This window comes from Amblyraja radiata, chromosome 36 (assembly GCF_010909765.2).
Source record: "Amblyraja radiata isolate CabotCenter1 chromosome 36, sAmbRad1.1.pri, whole genome shotgun sequence".
Lineage (NCBI taxonomy): Eukaryota > Metazoa > Chordata > Chondrichthyes > Rajiformes > Rajidae > Amblyraja > Amblyraja radiata.
In genome coordinates, this window is record NC_045991.1 from 8408567 (window position 1) to 8432845 (window position 24279).

The 24279-nt window shown below is 46.2% G+C and overlaps 1 long non-coding RNA gene across 1 annotated transcript; it reads left to right on the top strand.

Annotated features, from left to right (window-relative positions):
• Positions 1 to 3550: 3550 nt before the first annotated feature.
• Positions 3551 to 9236, top strand: LOC116966197. The gene is made up of 3 exons (XR_004409926.1): positions 3551 to 3584; positions 8596 to 8618; positions 8719 to 9236. It is a non-coding gene; the product is annotated as an uncharacterized LOC116966197 (long non-coding RNA).
• Positions 9237 to 24279: the final 15043 nt, after the last annotated feature.

Consider the following 24279-nt stretch of genomic DNA (forward strand, 5'->3'; position numbering starts at 1 on the left):
AGGGAAAAGATTTAAAATGAATGTGAATGACAACTGTGGAAGTACTAGGGTACATGGAACGAGCTGCCAGATGAGGTAGCATACTCGGGTACCGTAACAACATTTAAAAGATATTCAAACAAATTTGTGGAGAGCACCGTTTTAGAACTGTCTTGGCCAAATGCGGACAAGTGGAACTAGTGCAGATGGGGCGTGTTGGTCGGTATCTAACACTTTTTCATCATTGAGCTGACGGTCCCATGGGAGGAGGCTGTGGATGAGGCTTATGAAAGGAAAAAGCTTTGATATTCAAACCTTGCAGCAGAGGAGAGAGGTTGGAGTGTAAGGGTGTGTCCAGTGGCGGTGGGGTGCAGGGGCTTTGTAGCCAGTTCCACCGCAAGGCTCCTGAGGGAAGTAGGAGTCAGAGGGCAGGCACAAAGGAGGGCAAGAAAATAACTTGCCAATGCTGCTGAACGGAGCAGTCACTGGCTGTGGCTGAAGAGGATAGATGCTGTCTGAGCTGCCACGTGACCATCTAGAGACCAGCAATAAGACACACACCCAGGTCTGATCACCCTGCGGTGGGCCTGCCTCGACTGAGGATGTCTTGTGATAAAAGGCCGAAACACCCAGTGACGTTGAGGTACACAACTGAAGATGTGTCTGATTGTTACCTAATTCACTTGGTGGTCATACCCATGAATGTCAATTATAGTGAAAATCTTAGGGATTGTAACACCCAGTCCTACTAATCAATCTTGCTGTGTGACTCTATGAAGTCTGTCATTCTAAGTGGTGCTGGTGTCTGCTACTTCTGATGACCTGGTTCTGTCCACTGAGGGTTAATGGACACATGAAATGGAATAGGCTGCAGGGAATTATACTGGGGAAATGGGAATTATTTGATTGTGCGTTACTTTCACATAAGATTTCATAATTATCAAGACGAGTACTTAAATTGCCAAGGTAATGAAAGCTATGGATTAAATACATGTAAATGGGATTAGTGTAGATACGTACAGAGCCCAGCATGGACATGTTGGGCCGAATGGCATATTTCTGCACTCCAGAACTCGACATTGATTAGCTGATTGTCACATTCCATGTCATGAGGAAACACGGCAGAGTGACACATTATATATATTTTTTAAATTTAATTTTATTATTTATTTCGAACAGAATAAAAGAATAAAAAGCAAATGTGAAACAGCATACAAAAAACAAAACAAGAATATTTATAAAGTGTCATAAACAATATCTATAAATAAATGAAATCATATGTGTCCGAAAAGCAGCAGGAAGAAGCCAAAGCTTATTAATTCCCACCCCTTATTCAACTGCTTGTAATTATCTTATACAAATTTAGCTGCTATATGTACACCATATGTACACCATCCACTATATGTACACCAAATTAGTTACATTTGAACACTAATCAAATATTTACAAAGCCATACAAAAAAGAGAAATAAAATAAAAAACCCGCATATACTATACAGTATCTTAGTCATATATACAACGGGGAATTACAGACCAGTTAGTCTAACATCGGTAGTGGGGAAACTGCTAGAGTCAGTTATTAAAGATGGGATAGCAGCACATTTGGAAAGTGGTGAAATCATTGGACAAAGTCAGCATGGATTTACAAAAGGTAAAACATGTCTGACGAATCTTATAGAATTTTTCGAGGATGTAACTAGTAGCGTGGATAGGGGAGAACCAGTGGATGTGGTGTATCTGGACTTCCAGAAGGCTTTCGACAAGGTCCCACACAAGAGATTAGTATACAAACTTAAAGCACACGGCATTGGGAGTTCAGTATTGATGTAGATAGAGAACTGGCTGGCAAACAGGAAGCAAAGAGTAGGAGTAAACGGGTCCTTTTCATAATGGCAGGCAGTGACTAGTGGGGTACCGCAAGGCTCAGTGCTGGGACCCCAGCTATTTACAATATATATTAATGATCTGGATGAGGGAATTGAAGGCAATATCTCCAAGTTTGCGGATGACACTAAGCTGGGGGGCAGTGTTAGCTGTGAGGAGGATGCTAGGAGACTGCAAGGTGACTTGGATAGGCTGGGTGAGTGGGCAAATGTTTGGCAGATGCAGTATAATGTGGATAAATGTGAGGTTATCCATTTTGGTGGCAAAAACAGGAAAGCAGACTATTATCTAAATGGTGGCTGACTAGGAAAAGGGGAGATGCAGCGAGACCTGGGTGTCATGGTACACCAGTCATTGAAAGTGGGCATGCAGGTGCAGCAGGCAGTGAAGAAAGCGAATGGTATGTTAGCTTTCATAGCAAAAAGATTTGAGTATAGGAGCAGGGAGGTTCTACTGCAGTTGTACAGGGTCTTGGTGAGACCACACCTGGAGTATTGCGTACAGTTTTGGTCTCCAAATCTGAGGAAGGACATTATTGCCATAGAGGGAGTGCAGAGAAGGTTCACCAGACTGATTCCTGGGATGTCAGGACTGTCTTATGAAGAAAGACTGGATAGACTTGGTTTATACTCTCTAGAATTTAGGAGATTGAGAGGGGATCTTATAGAAACTTACAAAATTCTTAAGGGGTTGGACAGGCTAGATGCAGGAAGATTGCTCCCGATGTTGGGGAAGTCCAGGACAAGGGGTCACAGCTTAAGGATAAGGGGGAAATCCTTTAAAACCGAGATGAGAAGAACGTTTTTCACACAGAGTGTGGTGAATCTCTGGAACTCTCTGCCACAGAGGGTAGTCGAGGCCAGTTCATTGGCTATATTTAAGAGGGAGTTAGATGTGGCCCTTGTGGCTAAGGGGATCAGAGGGTATGGAGAGAAGGCAGGTACGGGATACTGAGTTGGATGATCAGCCATGATCATATTGAATGGCGGTGCAGGCTCGAAGGGCCGAATGGCCTACTCCTGCACCTAATTTCTATGTTTCTATGTTTTGTTTAAGAGTTTTTTTTAAATTATGTTCCCCTCTCAAATTATACCCACCCTGTCTTTCCATAAACAGTTTTTGTATATTTCTTGGAAGTAAATTATTTCTTGCTTTGTACATGATTTGCGCAGTCTTAAATTTAACCAGATCAGTGAACTTCAGTGTATGTGACTTTAAGAATAATAAATTGGTATGTTCAAGATATCCAACGTTATTGATAATTCTTATTGCTGTTTTTTGTAATGTGCATAACGGCTGTAGGTTGGTTTTGTAGGTGTTAACCCATATCTCCACACAGTAACTCAGATATGGCAATATGAGTGTATTATACAGAGTATGTAATAATTTGTGGTCCAGAATGTGTCTTGATTTTCCCAATTTTGCTATAGACTTTGCCAGTTTTGCTTTGACGTGGTTTATATTGATTTGCATCTTTCATCTGACAGGAAGAGTCACATAACCTTCAGTCACTGATCACATCCCAGTTTGCTGAACTGCACCAGATTCTCACTGAGAAAGAGCAGCGCTTACTCGGAGATGTCCGGGAAGAAGAGGAGAAGATTGTAAAAACAATGGAGAAAAATCTTCAAGAGATTCAAGAGAATTTAAATTCCATTCAGGAGGAACTCTCAAAATTACAGGGACAGATAGACCACAAGGACGGTGTGATATTTCTGAAGGTGAGGGGTTACACTACAGTTGGCAAAGTGAAAGTGCACAGTAACAAAATGGTGGGTTAAATTTCTGAAATAAATGCTGCATTTACCAGTATTTCAGTACTAGGTCAATGTTCCATCTGTCGAACTACTCACCACATCCGACAATAATGCCCCAAATTCCAGGAAACTTCATGTATTTATCCTACTTCAACTTAAATTTATCTGCAATATTGTCTTCAGGCCACCCTGTGAGTTCCACATTCTTTTTACTGTTATTCTTGTAGAATTTATTAAAGGCCATCATACATTTCAGGTTTTATTTTTCTTCTCCCCATAAGTGGTGACAATATTTCCAACCCCCACACATTTAAATCTGCCGCTGATCTTAAAATGTTCCATCACATTATCTCTGACATGTTACAATAAAAGACAAATGGTGCAGGAGTAGGCCCTTCGAGCCATTCAATATGATCATGTCTGATCATCCACAATCAGTGCCCCATTCCTGCCTTCTCCACATATCCCCTGACTCCGCTATCATTAAGAGCTCTATCAAACTCTCTTGAAAGCATCCAGAGAATTGGCCTCCACTGCCTTCTGAGGTAGATCATTCCACAGATTCGCAACTCGGGGTGAAATGTTTTTCCTCATCTCTAAATGGCCTATGCCTTATTCTTGAACTGTGGCCCCTGGTTCTGGATTCCCTGAACATCAGGAACATGTTTCCTGCCTCTAGCGTGTCAAATTCCTTAATAATCCTATATGTTTCAATAAGATCCCCTTCCATCCTAAATTCCAGACTATAAAGTTGTTCGGCACGGACTTGTAGGGCCGAGATGGCCTGTTTCCGTGCTGTAATTGTTATATGTTATTATACAAGCCCAGCTGCTCCATTCTATCAATATATGACAGTCCCGCCATCCCGGGAATTAACCTTGTGAACCTAAGCTGCACTCCCTCAATAGCAAGAATGCCCTTCCTCAAATTTGGAGACCAAAACTGCACACAATACTCCAGGTTTGGTCTCACTTCAGTCTAGTACAACTGCAGAAGGACCTCTTTGCTCCTGTACTCAATTCCTCTAGTTTTGAAGCCCAACATGCCATTAGCTTACTTCACTGCCTGCTGGACCTGTGTGCTTACTTTCAGTGACTGATGAGCCGGGAAGTGGTGTTAGGTAAATTGAATGGATTAAAGGCCGATAAATCCCCAGGGCCGGATAAGTTGCATCCCAGAGTACTTAAGGAAGTAGCCGCAGAAATAGTGGATGCATTAGTGATAATTTTTCAAAACTCTTTAGATTCTGGAGTAGTTCCTGAGGATTGGAGGGTAGCTAATGTAACCCCACTTTTTAAAAAGGGAGGGAGAGAGAAAACGTGGAATTTACAGACCAGTTAGTCTAACGTCGGTGGTGGGGAAAATTCTGGAGTCAGTTATTAAAGATGGGATAGCAGCACATTTGGAAAGTGGTGAGTTCATTGGACAAAGTCAGCATGGATTTATGAAAGGTAAATCATGTCTGACGAATCTTATAGAATTTTTCGAGGATAAGGGAGAACCAGTGGATGTGTTATATCTGGACTTTCAGAAGGCTTTCGACAAGGTCCCACATAAGAGATTAGTATACAAACTTAAAGCACATGGTATTGGGGGTTCAGTATTGATGTGGATAGAGAACTGGCTGGCAGACAGGAAGCAAAGAGTAGGAGTAAACGGGTCCTTTTCAGAATGGCTGGCAGTGACTAGTGGTGTACCGCAAGGCTCAGTGCTGGGACCCCAGCTATTTACAATATATATTAATGATCCGGATGAGGGAATTGAATGCAACATCTCCAAGTTTGCGGATGACACGAAGCTGGGGGGCAGCGTTAGCTGTGAGGAGGATGCTAGGAGGCTGCAAGCTGACTTGGATAGGTTGGGTGAGTGGGCAAAGGCATGGCAGATGCAGTATAATGTGGATAAATGTGAGGTTATCCACTTTGGTGGCAAAAACAGGAAAGTAGACTGAATGGTGGCCGATTAGGAAAAGGGGAGATGCAACGAGACCTGGGTGTCATGGTACACCAGTCATTGAAAGTAGGAATGCAGGTGCAGCATGCAGTGAAGAAAGCAAATGGTATGTTAGCATTCATAGCAAAAGGATTTGAGTATCAGAGCAGGGAGGTTCTACTGCAGTTGTACAGGGTCTTGGTGAGACCACACCTGGAGTATTGCGTACAGTTTTGGTCTCCTAATCTGAGGAAAGACATTCCTTAAATTAAACAGTAACAAAACAGAATTTCTCCCCATTGGCTCCAAATCAACACTTACCAAAATTAACAACAACCCCATTCTCACTATTGACGGCACCACTGTCTCCCCATCTCCTCAGGCCCGCAACCTTGGTGTGATCTTTGACTCAACCCTCTCCCTTGAGCCTCACATCCGCCATGTTGTCAAAACCTCCTTCTTTCACCTCCTCAACATCGCCAAAATCAGACCCTCTCTCACACCCCCCGCTGCTGAAAGACTCATCCATGCCTTCATCTCCTCCCGACTGGACTACTGTAACTCTCTTCTCTTTGGCATTAATTCCAGCAACATCAACCGACTCCAACTGGTCCAGAATGCAGCCGCCCGACTCATTACCCACACCAAATCCTGGCACCACATCACCCCAGTCCTCAAAGAACTTCACTGGCTTCCCATTTCCCACCAGATCATCTACAAAATCCTGGTCCTCACCTACAAAGCCCTCAACCACTTGCCCCCCCCCCCCCCTTATCTCACTGACCTCCTCTCCCCCTACCAACCCTCACGGTCCCTCAGATCCATTTCAGCCGGTCTCCTCTCCATTCTGAAATCTAACCTCTGCACTTTTGGAGACAGAGCCTTCTCCAGAGCAGCTCCCAGGCTCTGGAACTCCCTCCCACAATTGATCCGAACTTCTGAGTCCCTCACCCTCTTCCAGTCCCGCCTCAAGACCCATCTCTTCACCTCTGCATACCCTTAGTCCCATGTCCTCCTCCCCTTTGCATCTCTGTCTTACTGCTCTATTTTGTTTTGTTCTTGACTCACCATGTAAAGTGACTTTGAGTCCTTGAAAAGCGCTATACAAATAAAATGTATTATTATTATTATTATTATTCTTGCCATAGAGGGAGTACAGAGAAGGTTCACCAGACTGATTCCTGGGATGGCAGGACTTTCATATGAGGAAAGACTGGATAGACTCGGCTTGTACACGTTGGAATTCAGAAGACTGAGGGGGGATCTTATAGAAACGTACAAAATTCTTAAGGGGTTGGACAGGCTAGATGCAGGAAGATTATTCCCGATGTTGGTGAAGTCCAGAACTAGGGGTCACAGATTAAGGATAAGAGGGAAGACTTTTAGGACCGAGATGAGGAAATCATTTTTTACACAGAGAGTGGTGAATATGTGGAATTCTCTGCCACAGAAGGGAGTTGAGGCCAGTTCATTGGCTATATTTAAGAGGGAGTTAGATGTGGCCCTTGTGGCTAAAGGGATCAGGGGGTATGGAGAGAAGGCAGGGATAGGATACTGAGTTGGATGATCAGCCATGATCATATCAAATGGCGGTGGTAGCTCGAAAGGCCGAATGGCCTACTCCTGCACCTATTTTCTATGTTTCTATGTTGAAATCTCCCATAACAACCGTAGCATTAGCTTTGGGACATTTTGCGACCAATTTTAACTCTTGATTCATCTTGCACCCTATATCCAGGCTACTATTTGGGTGACTGTAGATAAGTCCCATTAGGGTCTTTTTACCTTTACAATTCTTCAGTTCTATCCATACTGACTATACATCTCCTGATTCTATATCACTCCGTGCTGGGGACTGAATTTCATTCCTCGCCAACAGAGCTACCCCACCCCCTCTGCCCTCCTGTCTGTCTTTTCGAAAGGACGTATACCCTAGAATATTCAATTCCCAGCCCTGGTCCTCTTGCAGCCATGTCTCTGTAATTCCCACAACAAATTTCTAACTGAGCCTCAAGCTCATCCACTTTATTTCTTATACTTCGTGCATTCATAATAATAATAATAATAATAATATATTTTATTGTCATTGCACATAAGCACAACTAGATTTGGTATGCAGCTTCCATCCGATGTCATAACTTGAATAACTAATTCAATTTAGATATCCCGAGAACATGGTTTGTAAAAGAATAGAAAATAGTCAAAACAGTTCAAACAGACTAAAGTGCAGATGTGTCTGTGCGACGTGACCATCCGAGGGAGACAGTCCAGGGGGGATGGGGGGCACTCAGCAGGGCCGGTTCAGAGTCGCTATAGCTCTGGGAATGAAGCTGTTCCTGAGTCTGGAGGTTCGGGCGTAGAAGGCCTTGTAACGTTTGCCGGAGAGAAGTAGTTCGAACAGTCCGTTACAGCGGTGTGAGGAGTCTTTATGGATGCTGACGGCCTTCCTGAGGCACCGTGTGTGGTAGATGCCCTCCAAAGCTGGTAGCAGTGTCCCAATAATCTTCTGCACTCTGTGGAAGACGCTCCTCTCCGCCTCCGTGCAGCTGAGATACCACACAGAGATGCCATACGTTAATATGCTCTGTGGTGCAGCGGTAGAAGGTTGTCAGCAGCGTCCTTGTCATAGATAAAACTTTTAATCCATTACTCCCCGCACCATTCACATTGATGCCCATTTCACTTGGCTTTACTCCCCTATCCCTTCCTGGGCGTTCTGCCCCGTTAATTCTGGTGTCTTCTCTTTTCTTTTACTCTCTTTCCCTTGTATCTCCATTTTGTCCTCCCTTCTCCAGATAAAATCCCACGACCTGCCCGGTCTTACTCGTAAGTTGCATACTCGCAGTTATTTCATCGACATTCCTAATACTCTCTCCCCCGTGTTCGATGTCTCTACGACAATATCCACTTACTGTCTGTGTGACAGCGACAAAGCGTTGGGAATTCTCAGAGGGTATTTTGTAGCAATCTAGTGAAATACCCGCCGTCGGGATCATGACGATCCATCTCAGTCTATTGAGATTTGTGTTTTTATTTATTTCAGGAGGAAGCTGGTCGCAAGAGCAGGTAGGACATGCGTTTGACTGAAACAATGTACGTTTTTACAGTACCGCTCAAAAAAAACCAGCTAATGCTCAGTTTCTAATCAGCTGTTAAATATTTGCAGGGATATTGATGAAACCAAACCAATGTTGGTGGTAGATAGCGCGTTGCCCATTGAAAAGTATGATCGCACCCTTTTCTACAACATAGCATTGAGCGAAACATCTGATATCATCAAACGAGGTAAAACTGATACCTTTTCCATTGATCTTTTTTAAGACATCTTTATGCAATACTTATATGTGAAGATTAATGGTATTAATGGACTCTGGGGGGAAGTATCACAAAGACAAAGCAAAGATTGTTTGCATTTGAACAGATCCTTGTTCCTGGGAGAATGGGTTTGCTGTGCTGGGTGAAATTGCGTAGACTAGGCCTGTGTACTCGAGGGTTCAGGTGTATTAGAGGAGAATTCAGTGAAACACAAAGTCCTTACACGGCTCAGTGGGCTGGATGCAGGGAGGATGTTTCCCCTCTCTGAGGGGGTCTGGAGCCAGCGGAAACCCTCTGAATGTGAGCTGCACCATTTAGGACAGAGACAAAAAGACATTACTGCATGCTGAGACTAGGCAACCTTTAGAATTCACTGCACATCCGGTGGCTGTGCATAATCAGTCATTCAGTGCTCTTGGAGCCAGAGAGCCATGGTTGTACATTACAGAATCAGGCCATTGGGCCCATCACCTCCATGTCCACCCTTTTCCCCAGCCACACAAATCCCATTTGCCCACATTAGAACCATATTAGTCTGAATAAGGGTTTTCGGCCCGAAACGTTGCCTATTTCCTTCGCTCCATAGATGCTGCTGCACCCGCTGAGTTTCTCCAACATTTTTGTGTACCTTATTCTACACCTCGTTTGCCAAATCGCAATGCCTCTTAAATATAGTGGTTACATCTGATTTCACCACCTCCTATGGCAAAATATTCCAGGTATTAACAACCATTGCTGTTCATTTTATGTTTTCATGGCTTTGATGTGAATGTAGGAGGTGTGACTACTAAGTTTGTGGAGAATGGGTAATGTTGGGGATAGCAAGGTAGTCTGTCAAAGTCTGCAGAAGGATATAGGCTCGATCATCGAAACCTTATTGTCATGCACGGGTATCAATACCGGAGGTTGCAGGTGGTTGCCGGAGGTTGCAGGTAGGGAGACTGACAAAAACCTCCGGGAACCGCACGGAAACCTTGGGCAAAGTCTCCAGAGGTTTCCGTTCAGGTTTCCTAAGTGGGACAGGGGCATAAGTCTCTTTGAAGAGCAGCCACGAATGGCAACTGAAATGCAGGAGTCAATTTGTAGACAGGAACACACAAAAGGAGTTTAAAAAGATGCTATACAGTGCGAAGTGATTTGGGTTTATTTCAATTGTAGTATTAGAAGCACCAAGCACAGAATTCATATAAATCTTTCTATTCAGTTCTTGTGAATGTTACTGGTGATGCGAATTATCCAAATTCAACATCAGGGTATTAAGTGTATGTTGTATTAATCTACAAACCTACAATATTGTAAGTGGTTAAGAAGTGTTTAAGATGGAACTGCAGATGCTGGAAAATCGAAGGGACACAAAAATGTTGGAGAAACGCTGCGGGTGCAGCAGCATCTATGGAGGGAAGGAAATAGGCAACGTTTCGAGCCGAAACCCGGAGGCTAAAACCAAGTTTAAATGATCTATCACACCAAGGGGGAGGGGTAAAAAATGACCCTATCTGCTGACCTATGACCTATAAATGAACAATTATCTACTGCCTTGGGTCAACCAGACACCCTAAATGGATCCTTGGACCCATCTAGGCTAGCCTAGATATTAAAGATACCAGTTAAAACCAGGTTTAGATGGTCAATTACAGCCTTGGAAATACAAAATCACCCATTGCCTTGGTCCTACCAGATTCCCCAAATAATCCCTGAATTGCCTAACTGGGTGGAGTTGAGGGTTTGATAGGCACAAGGCATCCACACACCACACCCCCCACCCCCTCTCCACCCCCTTCTCCCCAGTTCCCCCCCCCCCCCCCCCCCTCTTCTCCCCACCTCTCTCGCTTTCTCTGCCACGGGGAGGGGGTAGAGGGGGAGGGGTAGAGAGGGAGGGGGAGGGGGTAGAGGCAGCAGCTACCGGTCATGGAGCACAAGCCGGGCACCGGGCCCAAGCTAGGCTGCCGGCGTCGTGGACCAGAGCGAGGACCGCAGCGCTCGGAGGACTGAAAAACAGCAGAGGGCTGGCAGGGAACTCACCAGCGTGACAGTCTACAACTCTGTCAGTTTCACCACCTCCAACGTGACCTCACCACTGGCCCCATCTTCCTATCTCCCCACATGTCTGCCTTCCGCAAAGACCGCACCATCCGTAACTAAAAATGTTAATCTATTCGTAAGAAATTGATAGATGTTTAGATCTGGTAATTGAATTTTGTAATTAGCTAGAATTAGGTAACTAACTAATGATATGCTTTAATTTCAAGTCATCTAAGTAAGATTGTTTCATATTTGTTTCAGAATGCTTCAATCTATAATAACTGAACATTTATTTTAGTTCTCTTAATTTTTAAGAAAGTTATGGCCATTTGACTGTCCTCGATCACAGCTTTTGTGTTAAGTCAATGGAAAAGCAATAGGGAACAAGATGCTAATTTCCGAGTATGAAAATGGCCACATATTCTTATAGAAACTTACAAAATTCTTAAGGGGTTGGACAGGCTAGATGCAGGAAGATTATTCCCGATGTTGGGGAAGTCCAGAACTAGTGGTCACAGTTTAAGGATAAGAGGGAAGTCTTTTAGGACCGAGATGAGAAAATCATTTTTTACGCAGAGAGTGGTGCATCTGTAGAATTCTCTGCCACAGAAGGTAGTTGAGGCCAGTTCATTGGCTATATTTAAGATATGGCCCTTGTGGCTAAAGGGATCAGGGGGGTATGGAGAGAAGGCAGGGATGGGATACTGAGTTGGATGATCACCATGATCATATCGAATGGCGGTGCAGGCTCGAAGGGCCGAATGGCCTACTCCTGCACCTATTTTCTATGTCTATGTTTCTATGACTTTTTTTAATACTGAAGATATGAAAGTGAATTAGGTGACAAATTAAACTTCTTTTTTTGCTTTATCTGTTGGGATAAATTGCAGACTTGATTTTAAAAATCTCAAAAATTTGTAACATTGCTTGATGGGGGCACGCACATTGAATTCTCCCAATTTTGTTAGCCCTTGCTGTCTCCTCCCCTTCCTACCTCTCCTTCAGCCCTCTGACTGTCTCCTCCTCCTTTATCCGCTATTCTCCCCGCCCCCCACCAGTCTGAAGAAGGGTTTCGGCCTGAAACCTTGCCCATTTCCTTCGCTGCCTAGATGCTGCTGCACCCGCTGCGTTTCTCCAGCATTTTTGTCTACCTTCGATTTTCCAGCATCTGCAGTTCCTTCTTAAACAAATAACATTCACCAAAGATCCTATAGCTCCGAGATGGGAGCTTTGCTGCCGCATGGAGTCAGTCGCATACAGGTGGGACAGGCCTCGTAAACACTGCCTCGTTAACCTGCCGTCACTCATGAGCGCGCTCCAGTTAAAGCTCCATTCACAAAATCATTTGTTCTCTCTGACGTCACCGGGCCGCCCACTGACGCGTGATTGGCCGGTCCAGAGCACTATTACCCGCCCAATGACGCGTGATTGGCCGCCCGTGATCACGATGGCCCCCCGCTGACGCGTGATTGGTCGGCCCAGATCTGGATGGCCCGCCCCCTTAAGCGTGATTGGTCGGTCCGGATCACTATGATCCGCCCCCGGATGCGTGATTGGCCGGCTGAGATCATGATGGCCCGCTCACTGTCGCGTGATTGGTCGGTCCAGATCACCATGTCCCGCCCACTGGCGCGTGATTAGTCGGCCCAGACCAGGATAGCCCGCCCCCCCCCCCGCTGACCGCGTGATTGGCCCGCGCCATCCCTTCTCTCCAGGGATCTCAAGTCAAGTCAAGTTTATTCGTCACATACACAGACCCAGAGATGTGCAGTGAAATGAAAAGTGGCAAATGCTCGCGGACTTTGTGCAAAAAGACAAACAACCAAACAAACTATAAACACAATCATAAACACACAGATATTATTTTACATATTAAATATTGGAAGGAAAAACGTTCAGTAAAGTTAGTCCCTGGTAAGATAGGAGTTTACAGTCCGAATGGCATCTGGGAAGAAACTCCTTCTCAACCTCTCCATTGGCTATTTCCATGCCTGACCTGTTCCGCTGAGTTATAGACCCAGAGACAGACAAAAAAACAAACAACCGTGCAAGCTATTCATTCACACATGGTCGGTATCTGTACATTTAATAGTGTTATTTATTCATGCGGTGACTTCGACTTCTGTACATTCATCACCTATCGTTCCAGAGAGTACTCGTGGGAAAACGTTAAAACGCGTGCAAAGGTTGTAATTTGTCTGTACACAAAAAAGCTGGAGAAACTCAGCGGATGTAGCAGCATCTCTAATGAGCGAAGGAAATAGCCAACGTTTCGGGCCGAATCCCTTTTTTACTCTGATGGTGGGTGGGGTGCGGGGAGAAGAAAGAAAAAGGGAGGAGGAGGAGCCCGAAGGCTGAGGGAGAAATAGGAAGGGGAGGAGACAGCAAGGGCTAACAGAATTGGGAGCATTCAATGTTCATGCCCCCAGGATGCAGACTCCCCAAGCGGAATATGAGGTGCTGCTCCTCCAATTTCCGCTGGTGCTCGCTCTGGCCATGGAGGAGACCCAGGACAGAGAGGTCGGATACGGAATAGGAGGTGGAGTTGAAGTGCTGAGCCACCGGGAGGTCAGGTTGGTTAATGCGGACCGAGCCGAGGTGGTCGGCGAAACGATCGCCAAGCCTACGCTTGGTCTCAGACTCTGCACAATAACATCACTTCAATACCAGACACTGCAATGAAGAAGGGGCCTCGTCCCGAAACGTCACCCATTCCATCTCTCCAGAGATTATGCTTGTCCCGCTGAGTTACTCCAGCTTTTTGTGTCTATCTGCAGTTCCTTCTTATACGCTCGATTTTTATTTAATAATCTCATGTGTAAACTTGAATTCAATGATTCAATTATACTCTATTGTCACGTGTACCTCGTGACTGTGGGATTATTTTCTTTTGCATGCCAGCCGGTAAAATACAGACCTCGCCTCCTCCATGGCCAGAGTGAGTCCCACCGCAAATTGGAGGAGCAGCACCTCATATTTCACTTGCGTAGTTTGCACCCCAGCGGTATGAACATTGACTTCTCCAATTTCAGGTAGTCCTTGCTGGCCTCTCCCCTTCCAAGCTCTCTCACATACCACTGTCTCCGCCTCTTCCTTTCTTCTCCCCCCCCCCCCTCCCCCACCCCCATACCAGTCTGAAGAATGGTGATAACACCACTTCAATACCAGACACAATAACATCACTTCAATACCAGGCACTGTAATGAAGAAGGGGTCTCGACCCTAAACGTCAACCATTCCTTCTCTCCAGAGATGCTGCCTCACCCGCTGAGTTTCTCCAGCATTTTTGTCTACCTTCGATTTTTCCAGCATCTGCAGTTCTTTCTCAAACAATCATACTCTATTCTTCAATGTACCTCGGATCAGTGAAATGCCTTGTTTTTGCCAGCAATCCGGTAAAATACAGATCTGACCTGGGCGGTAAAGTGGGCGCCGACTAGGTTGCGAGAAGTTCATGGAACAGTCTATATTTCCCCGCAGCGGCGAAGCAGGCCCCGTCGCACCAGGCAGCAGGCGCCACCCGCGCCGGCTCCCCCTTTGTTCTCGGCTGCCCCCCGCCCGGTTGCTCTCGGCTTGAAATGATTCAGGGCTATTTTCCCAGCGTGGAAAAGTCAATGACGGGACGCCATAGATTTTAGCACAGTAGGGGGATCTTTCAAGGAGATGTGCGGGGCATGTTTTATCACACAGGGTGGTGGGTGCCTGGAACGCGCCGCTGGAGTGGTGGTCGAGGCACATACGGAGGAGGCATTGCAGTCTGATGTGGGCTGAAGGAATTGTTCTGGTTCTATGTGGCCCTCAACAAAACCGACAGGTTCATTAGAGCTCCCATTCTCAGCTCCTCACCCACAACCATTAGATTCTTGAACCGACCTGTACTGCCTGCGTTTGGCCCCCATACCTCTAACCTGTCCTATCAATGTACCTGTCTAAATGCTTCTGAAACGTTACGATAGTGCCCGCCTCATATACCTCCTCCAGCAGCTCATTCCATACTCCTACCACCCATTGTGTGAACAAAGTTACCCCTCAGGTTTCTATTAAACCTTTCCACCTTCACCTTAACCCTATGTCCTCTGGTACTTGATGCCCCTCCTCTGGGCAAGGGGCTCTGTGCGACTACCCGATCTGTTCCTCTCATGATTTTTTTACATCTCTTCTAAGATCATCCCTCATCCCTTTACAGAGGACGCTGTAGCCACAGCTCTCCATGCTGCACTGTCCCACCTGGAGCAGCGGGGGAGCTACGTGCGGATGCTCTTTGTGGACTACAGCTCTGCCTTTAATACCATCCTTCCCCACAAACTGGTGGACAAACTGGGGGACTTGGGACTTCCACACTCCACCTGCATGTGGATAAATAGCTTCCTGTCGGGTCGCAGCCAGAGAGTCAGAGTGGGCCATCACACATCCACGGCCCTCAGCCTCAGTACCGGCTCTCCACAGGGCTGCGTGCTGAGCCCCCTGCTCTACACCATCTACACACATGACTGCACCCCCGCCCACCACAGCAACACCATTGTCAAATTTGCGGATGACACTACGGTGGTGGGACTCATCTCCGGGGGGGACGAGTACGCCTACCGGGATGAGGTGGAGCAGCTGACAGTGTGGTGTGGAGAAAATAACCTGCTCCTCAACACCTTAAAGACAAAGGAAATAATAATAGACTTCAGAAAGAATAAAACGGACATGGTACCATTAATTATCAGAGGGGACTGTGTGGAGAGGGTGGCGGATTTCCGCTTCCTGGGAATCCATATTGAGGAGGACCTGACGTGGAGCGTGAACACCTCTGCGCTGCTGAAAAAGGTCCAGCAGAGACTGCACTTCCTGAGGGTGCTCAGGAAGAATAACATCACTCAGAGACTGCTGCTGTCCTTTTATCGGTGCTCCATTGAGAGCATCCTAACATACTGTGTATGCGTATGGTACACCAGCTGCACAGCGGCTCAGAGGAAAGCGCTCCAGAGGGCCATTGACAACGCCCAGAGGATTGTCGGCTGCCCTCTCCTTACCTTGGAGGACTTACACAGTTCCCGCTGCATCAAAAAATCCCAGAGTATTATAAAGGACATTTCCCACCCCGGACACTCCCTGTTTGAACTATTACCGTCAGGCAGACGGTACAGATCTACAAGGACAAGGACAAACAGACTTAAAAACAGTTTTTACCCCACTGCTATAAAGGCACTAAATGTAGCCGCCAAGGAACGCAGGGGCGATACATACTAAGAGACTGTGAAATCGACAGAAGGATGTAGGGCTGGGTGTTTATGCGTGCTATTTTTATGATATTTATTTTAGTTGTTTATCTTTTTTTAAATATTTTACCTTGTATGTATCGTTAGCTTTTAGAAATGTTTGAATGGTGCACTGACTGGCTGACATTTTACAATTTCGTTGTACATGGTTCATGTTACAATGACAATAAAGAAACTATTCTATTCTATTCTATCATGGAAAAGCAGCCAACATAATCAAATACTTGTTCTACCCCGGCCATTCCTTCTTCTCACTGTTCTTGTCGGGCAGAAGGTACAGAATCTTACCAGTCTCAGGAACAGCCTCCTTCCCTCTGTTATCAGGCTTCTGAATGATCCTTCCATAAGCTAGACATTGTGTGTTGAAGGGCCTGTTCCTGTGCAGTATTGATGACGTCTTGTTTTCTCTGTTGAGCGGCAGTGCAAGGTTGATTTTCTGACCAGTGGAGCTTACTTTACTTTAGATATACAGCATGGAAGTAGGCCCTTCGGCCCACCGAGTCCACATCGACCATCGATCACCAATTAGTCACCAATCACTTGGTCTCTGTTATCCCACCTTCCCGTTCACTCCCAACATACTTGGGGCAATTTACAGAGGGCCAATTACCCTACAAACCCACATGTATTTTGAATGTGGGAGAAAACCGGAGCACCCGGAGGAAACCCACGCGGTCACATGGAGAATGTGCACGCTGCGAACAGTGAACATGGTCAGGATCGAACCCGGGTCTCTGGCCCCGTGAGGCAGCGGTTCAATCTGCTGCTCCATATTACCTCAGAAATATTAACCCTTCCCTCTCCAGATACTGTACACTGCCCGACCTGCTGAATGCCGACAACGCTTTCTGTATTTTTGTTGGCATTTTATGGTCAGACTCACGTTCCAATCACCCATTTAACTGGAACAACTTTAGTTTAAGGGAATGAAATTTACCCGAAGCTGATTACAAATGACATCGGCTTTCTGGTCAGGGCTGTGATTGACGGGGCTGAGCTCCGCCTCCCCTCAGCCGTGCCCCGCCCCTTTCATTGATTGTTCCACAGCTCCGGGCTCCCCCGGGTCCTAAAGCCCGTCCACACGTTGTTGTCCAGCCTGACTTACCTCCTCTGGCAGCTTGTTCCATTTCCCCACGACCTTCTGTGTGGAAATATTGTTCCCCAGGTTCCGATTAAATCTTGCACCTCTCACCACAAACCTGTGTCCTCTAGTTCTCGACTCCACTACTCCGGGTAAAAGACTGTGCATTCACCCTATCCATTCACCTCTTGATCCCATGAACTTCAGCCTCCGGCGCTCCAATTAATTACTGCAGGGCGTCAGCAGTTTCAGCGAATGGGAATGCGTTTTGAACCAGGAAGTGGAGGTTAAAATGGCTGCGAAAGACCCGGTCGAGAGTTTAACCGAGGAGATACTTTGTCCCATCTGCCTGGATTTCTTCACCGATCCGGTGGCACTGGAGTGTGGGCACTACTTCTGCCGCTCCTGTATCACACAGAGTTGGGACAGGGAGGGGAGAAACTCCTGCCCGGAATGTAGAGAGGTGTTTACAGACCGCACCCTCAGGATGAGTCGGGCCTTGGCGAGACTGTCTGAGAAAGCTCGAACACTGAGCCTGAATCGGACAGAGAAGGAAAGTAAACTTCAGTGCGAGGAACATCAGGAAGAACTGAAGCTGTTTTGTGAAACGGACAAGAAGCTGATCTGTGTGATTTGTGCAGCTGGGCGGGAACACAAGTCTCACAACTTCATGCCGGTTAAAGAAGCTGTTGAAACCTACAAGGTAAAAGCAAACCGATTTTGATCGCATCATTGTTTAATTCCATCTTTATAATCTAACACTTTTATTCTCTGATTTTCAATCACAATCCCAGGATCAGACGAAATATTCCATCCAGTCTCTTACAAAAAAGAAATCAGGGATCCAGCGAATGGAGCAGCAACAGAAACAGAAGATTTCTGGAGTTCTGGTGAGGCTTTTAAGTTTCGATTTCCTGATCTTGTGTAGATTTGATCCCTGTGATGCATGTAATAATAGGGCAGCGCAGTGACACAAGTAGTGCTGCTGTCTCCTAGATCTGGTGAGCGGGTTCGATCCTGACCTCGGGTGCTGCCCGTGTGGTTCATGCCTTCTCCCTGTGACCGCGTCGGATTCCTTCCACATCCCCAATACACGCTGGTTCAATGGTCAATCGGTGACTGTTATAATCCCTGGGAAAGTGGGTGGTGGATGGATAAATGGGAATTAATGGGCACGTGAAAAGGAACAGGCAGCAGGGAATTGTATTGGGGGTAGAGGATTGATGGGTTATAACATTACCCTCACGACATTTCGTGAAGTCTGAAGAAGGATCTCAAGCATCACCCGCTGAGTTCCTCCAGCATTTTTGTCTACATTAGACAAACTATTGAAATGCCAAAGCAAATAAAACATGCACAGGCCAAATGTCACCGTTAAAGTCGTGAGGAAACACAACCAGTGACATTATATATTAATCTTCACCTTTTATTTCATAGGAACAGTCACACGACCTTCAGTCCAAGATCACATCCCAGTATGCTGAACTGCACCAGATTCTCACTGAGAAAGAGCAGCGCACACTGGCAGATATCCGGGAGGAAGAGAGGAAGATTCTAAATACAATGGAGACAAATCTTGGAAACATTCAAGAGAATTTAAAATCCATTCAGGAGGAACTCTTAAAGTTGCAGCAACAGATGGATCAAAAAGACAGTGTGGTGTTTCTGAAGGTGAGGGCTTACACTACAGTTTGGTGAAGTGAAAGTGCAGTCACAAAATGGTGGGTGACATTTCAGAAATAAATGCTGCATTTACCAGTAATTCGGAACTGAGTAAATGTTCCCTCTGTTCCAGCTGTTGTTGTTCAGAGACTAAATGGCCTCCCGTATAATCTATGGGATCTCAGGAATGCCTGGCCGGAATGTAGAGAGGTGTTTGTATTCTGTAGCGTTTAGAACAATGACAGGTGATCCTATATCTGATCCCAATGACCACGAATGGGCAGAGGGCAGTGAATATCTGGGAGTCTCCAGCCAAGAGACTCTGAGAGGTTTTACATGTTAGACATATTTTAAACCAGAGGAGAATACATTTAAAAAAAAACAATGAATTGTAATCGATGGAAATGAGGCAAAGAGGAGGAGTTCAGTCCTGGGCTAGATCAGCCATGGCCACATTGTGGGGATTAACATTGTAATCTAGAACGTGGCGCACACATCAGATTGGTGGTAAAATCAAACTTACTGAATGCCCGCTCTGTCGATACGTCGCCTACAAGCCAAAGGACCGACTGCCGCTCAACAGAAAGTCCAATAACGGACATCAAATCACTGTGAAGGCATGAACATTGTCCCAAACCTCCTCTCCACCCGACCCGCAGCCCGCGGAGGGTGGCCGTGGGAGAGTGGGGGCTGTCCCGTGCGATGCGCACATTCGGCCGCTTTCAACTTGGTGCTTGGGTTCAGATTGCCCAGTCACCTATGGCTTGTGTGGGAAAAGGAACTCCGCGCTCCCGTCTCCCCCCCTCTCTTTCCCTTCTCTCTCTCCTTTCTTCTCTCTCTCCTCCTCTCTATCCACTCTTCTCTCTCTCCTCCTCTCCCCCCCCCCCCGCTTCTCTCTCCCTTCTCCCCCACCCCCCTCTCTCTCCCATTCTCTGCCCATTCTCTCTCTCCTCCGTCTCCACCCGCGGGAGCGTCCCACAGTCACTGACCGCGATGCACCGCCATCGGACCCCAACCCCTTCACCAGGCTGAGTCACCCCCACCGCGGGGACAGACGGTTTATTTATTACCGTCGCGGTGTTTGCGGAACGCACCCAAGCTCCCACGCACATAATAGTCAGCATCTCTGGAGAGAAGGAATGGGTGAAGTTTCAGGTCGAGACCTTTCAGACGCACTCTGTAGAATGGTCTCGGCACGAAACGTCACCCATTCCTCTCTCCAGAGATCCTGCCTGGTTTGTGCGTGGGAGCATGGGTGCGTTCCGCAAACACCGAGACGGTAATAAATAAACCGCCTGTCCCCGTGGCCGGGGTGAGGAAGGGAGAGAGAGGAGGAGAGAGACGGGAGAGGGAGAAGGGAGAGAGAGAGGGGGCGAGAGAGAAGAGGGGAGAGAGAAGGAGACGGGAGCGTGGAGTTCCTTTTCTCACACAAGCCATAGGTGACTGGGCAATCTGAACCCAAGCACCAAGTTGAAAGCGGCCTAAGGTGTGCATCGCACGGGACAGCCCTCACTCTCCCACGGCCACCCTCCGTGGGCTGCGGGTCGGGTGGAGCGGAGGTTTGGGACAATGTTCATGTCTTCACAGTGATGTGATGGACGCGGGGGTCTGGACCAATCGCTGACAAGTCCCGTCCCCCGGCAACGTCATGTCTATTATTGGACGTTTCTGTTGAGCGGCAGTCCGTCCTTTGGCTTGTAGGCGACGCCGCCTTTCGGCTAGGTGACGTTTCGACAGAGCGGCCATTCGGTAAATCTGCTTTTAGGCGACGCAGCTTTTCGGTTCGTTGGCTTTTAGGCGTCCCGCCCTTTCGGTTAGTTTGCATTTAGGCGTCCCATCCTTTCGGTTTGTAGGCGTTTCGTCTACGGATTTTCGGTTTATTATCGTTTCTGCCTCGCTTCCATTCGGTTCTTTGGCTTCTACTTCTTTGCTTCTTTGGTTCGGCTTCTTGTCTGTCGGCACCACTGGTGCGTGTAAGATCATGACGGGAATAATTCCGGTTTTAAACATGGTTATTAACTCAAGGGCCGCAATCCAATAGGAACTGGTGAACTCGGAGAATCAACTGAAGGTTGGGGTGCGGTGATGAGGCATCGATTTAGTTATCGAACGAGGAATCCAGTGGCACAATCCAGGGACACAATTTTAAGTATTTTCTCCCACCTTAAATACACCGTAATCACCTCAAATGCTTGAAACAAAAAAACTGTCTGAAATACGATGACCGCAACACTCTTATTTTGTTCAAGATCCAACTCGTACTAAGTGGTTGAAGATCAAATGTACTTGGAAATGACAGAGCGATCTACGCACAGGGCAATTAGTGATGTGCAATAAATGCTGGTCTTGCAGCGACATCTACATCTTGAGAAATTGATCAGCTACTTACATGAATTCCTTAATAAGGTTAAGTTTTGTTTGAGAACAGTATTGTATTAACTCGGGAAGTTGATGAAAAACAATGTAAATCATAGCACAATGTATTATACAAGTTAGACAACTATGTAGCTCTTGCGGTCTCTCCTGTTCGTTTCACTCGTCATACCGGATTGTGCCTCAGTCACCGCCACTGCTCCCACGTCGATGACGGCCTCCAGCATCGGAATCTGTTCATTCTCTCTGCCCCAGATTCACCATCCCCACGGGCAATGGGTTCATATATCGGCCGATTCCGCAGTATCGGTTTTTACCAGCAGGTGGGGAAGCTGCGCCGCGCAGACATTTAGACAGCTCGGAGGTAGACACAAATATGTGACGTTCCGGGTCGAGACCCTACTTCAGTCTGAAGGTCTCGACCCGAAACTCACCTATAGGGAGGTTTCACGGCAGTCGGGTCACGACCCATGACCCGTACTGTTGTGACGCTACACCAAGTGGAGTACACGCGATGAACTGCAGGTAGGCACTTACCATTGTTTCCAACGTAGCGGGCCCGTTAAAACCCCACCGCTGAAATTGTCAATTTTTGCGCTGTAAATAATGATGGAAATCGGGATGAGCGTGTGACACATTTAGCCTACTTCAGAATTCCAAAAGTGAGGGGAAATGACGGTAGATAGAAGCGAGAGCTGAAGGGACAATAACAGCCCGAGTACTTGGCGAACATTTGCCGTTTGTTAACTGCATTTCATCAACTAAGGCATTATTTGTGTTTTTCTTGATTCCTTTGGCATCTAAAAAGTTGCAGAAGTGATAAATCTGGCTGTAAAATGTTTTAATCGCCCATGGTTCCCAAGTGGGTTTTTACATACAAAATGAAAACGCATCTGAAAAAAGATTTACAGCCAGATTTATCACTTCTGAGACTTTTTAGATATCAAAGGAATCAAGAAAATCCACAAATAATGCCATGAAATGCAGTGAGCAAACGTGATAATTCCCAATATTTTCAATTCCGATATGTGCAGGGCCAATGTTCGCCAAGCACGTTAGCTGTTGTTGTCCCTTCAGCTCTCGCTTCTCTTTACCTTCATTTCGCTTCACGTTTGGAATTCTAAAGTTGGGTACATGTCTCTCACACTTACCCCGACTTCCACATTTTTTTACAGCTCGAAAATTCAACATTTTGGCTGTTTTTCACAGGTGGGAAAGTACGCGTTTCTTGCATTAATAACATATACCAGAAGTTACGGATGTCCTCCAGATGGATTGAGCGGCCCCGTGCGTCAAGCCATATGACCCAGTGACCTTACGTGCAACCTCCCTATTTCCTTCGCGCCATAGATACTGCCTGACCCGCTGAGTTTCTCCAGCATTTTTCTCTACCTTCGATTTCTTTCTTAAACATTTAAACAGCTTGGCATCATTTGAAAGTGGCACTTGCGTGAGGTTGCGTGCATGAAATTGCTACTAACCTTCTTGACGTGCTACTTATTTTTCAACCAAATCCTACTATTTTGAAGTTCTACAAGCATGCGATTTATTTAATGTAACAATTCGCACGACCGATAAAACGCACAGAACCTAATAGAAAAGTTGTGTTTATTCGAATTTCGTGCATTGGTGCTTTCAGTGTTTAAATGAAATAAACACCAAACTGTATGGACTTTAGAGCTTGGTTTTAAAATCTGCTACAGTGTAAAGCTTTTGTTGCATGCACTCCAGTCAGCGGAAAGACACTGCATGATCACAATCGAGCCATTACAGTGTATCATAATCATAATCATAATCAAGGCCGCCAGCTCCATGGTGCTAGACCGTAGAGCGACTGGAGATATGGTCCGGAAAATCATCGCATCTCCGGCAAGGTAAGAGATTGAAAAACGTTTTCTCCCGACCCATCCCCCAACCCCCGACATAAAACTAACCAGAGAAGATTAACCCACAGTTTTAAAACACACTGAAAATAACAAAAAAGTTGAAAAAGCAGACAGACTGTTGTGTGATGCAGATCTACCAGTGAGGTAGATATTAGTTCAGCACTGTTCTCTGGTTGTGGTAGGATGATTCAGTTGCCTGATGACAGTTGTGGGAAGAAACAGTCCCTGAGCGTTTTCACGCTTTCAACAAGCCAATGGAATACAATATTCGTCTGAAGATCGGATTCCGAGGGCGATGGTAGAAGGTTGCTCCTCAGAATGGAGACAGACGGCAGATGGTTTGCCGCAGGGCTCGGTACTGGCTCAACTGGAGATCATTGTTTAAAATGTAAACGATTTGGATGTGTATGTAGGTGGCAGAGTTAGATAGAGACATAGAAAATAGGTACAGAATTAGGCCATGCGGTCCTTCGAGCCAGCACCGCCATTCAATGTGATCATGGCTGATCATCCAGTGAGATATATCCAGTGAATCGGCCTCCATTGCCTTCTGAGGTAGAGGAGTCCACAAATTCACACAACTCTCTGGGTGAAAACGTTTGTCCTCATCTCAGTTCTAATAGCTAGTCAGTTTGAGATGAGACTAACATTGGTTAAAACAATTGTCCCTTGTATGTAGGATAGTGTTAGTGAATGTGTGATCGAGAATGGACCGACAGGGCTAATATTCACTGGAATTTAGAAGGATGAGATGGGGTCTTGTAGAAACATATAATTTTTTACCAGATTGGATAGGCTGGATGCAGGAAAAATGTTCCCGATGTTGGGGGAATCCAGAACCTTCACAGTTTAAAATTAAGGGGTCATATAGGACTGAGAAGAGGGAGAACTTTTTCACCCGGAGAGTTGTGAATCTGTGGAATTCACTGTCACAGAAGGCAGTGGAGGCCAATTCACTGGATGTATTCAAGTGAATGTTAGGCATAGCTCTTAGGGTTAATGGAATCAAGGGATATGGGGAGAAAGCAGGAGCAGGGTGCTCTGCTGGACCCATCCCAAGCCCACTTGACTATCTCAGCTTTGTCCACCCACACAACTGAGGTCTGGGCTCAGGCAAAAATGTC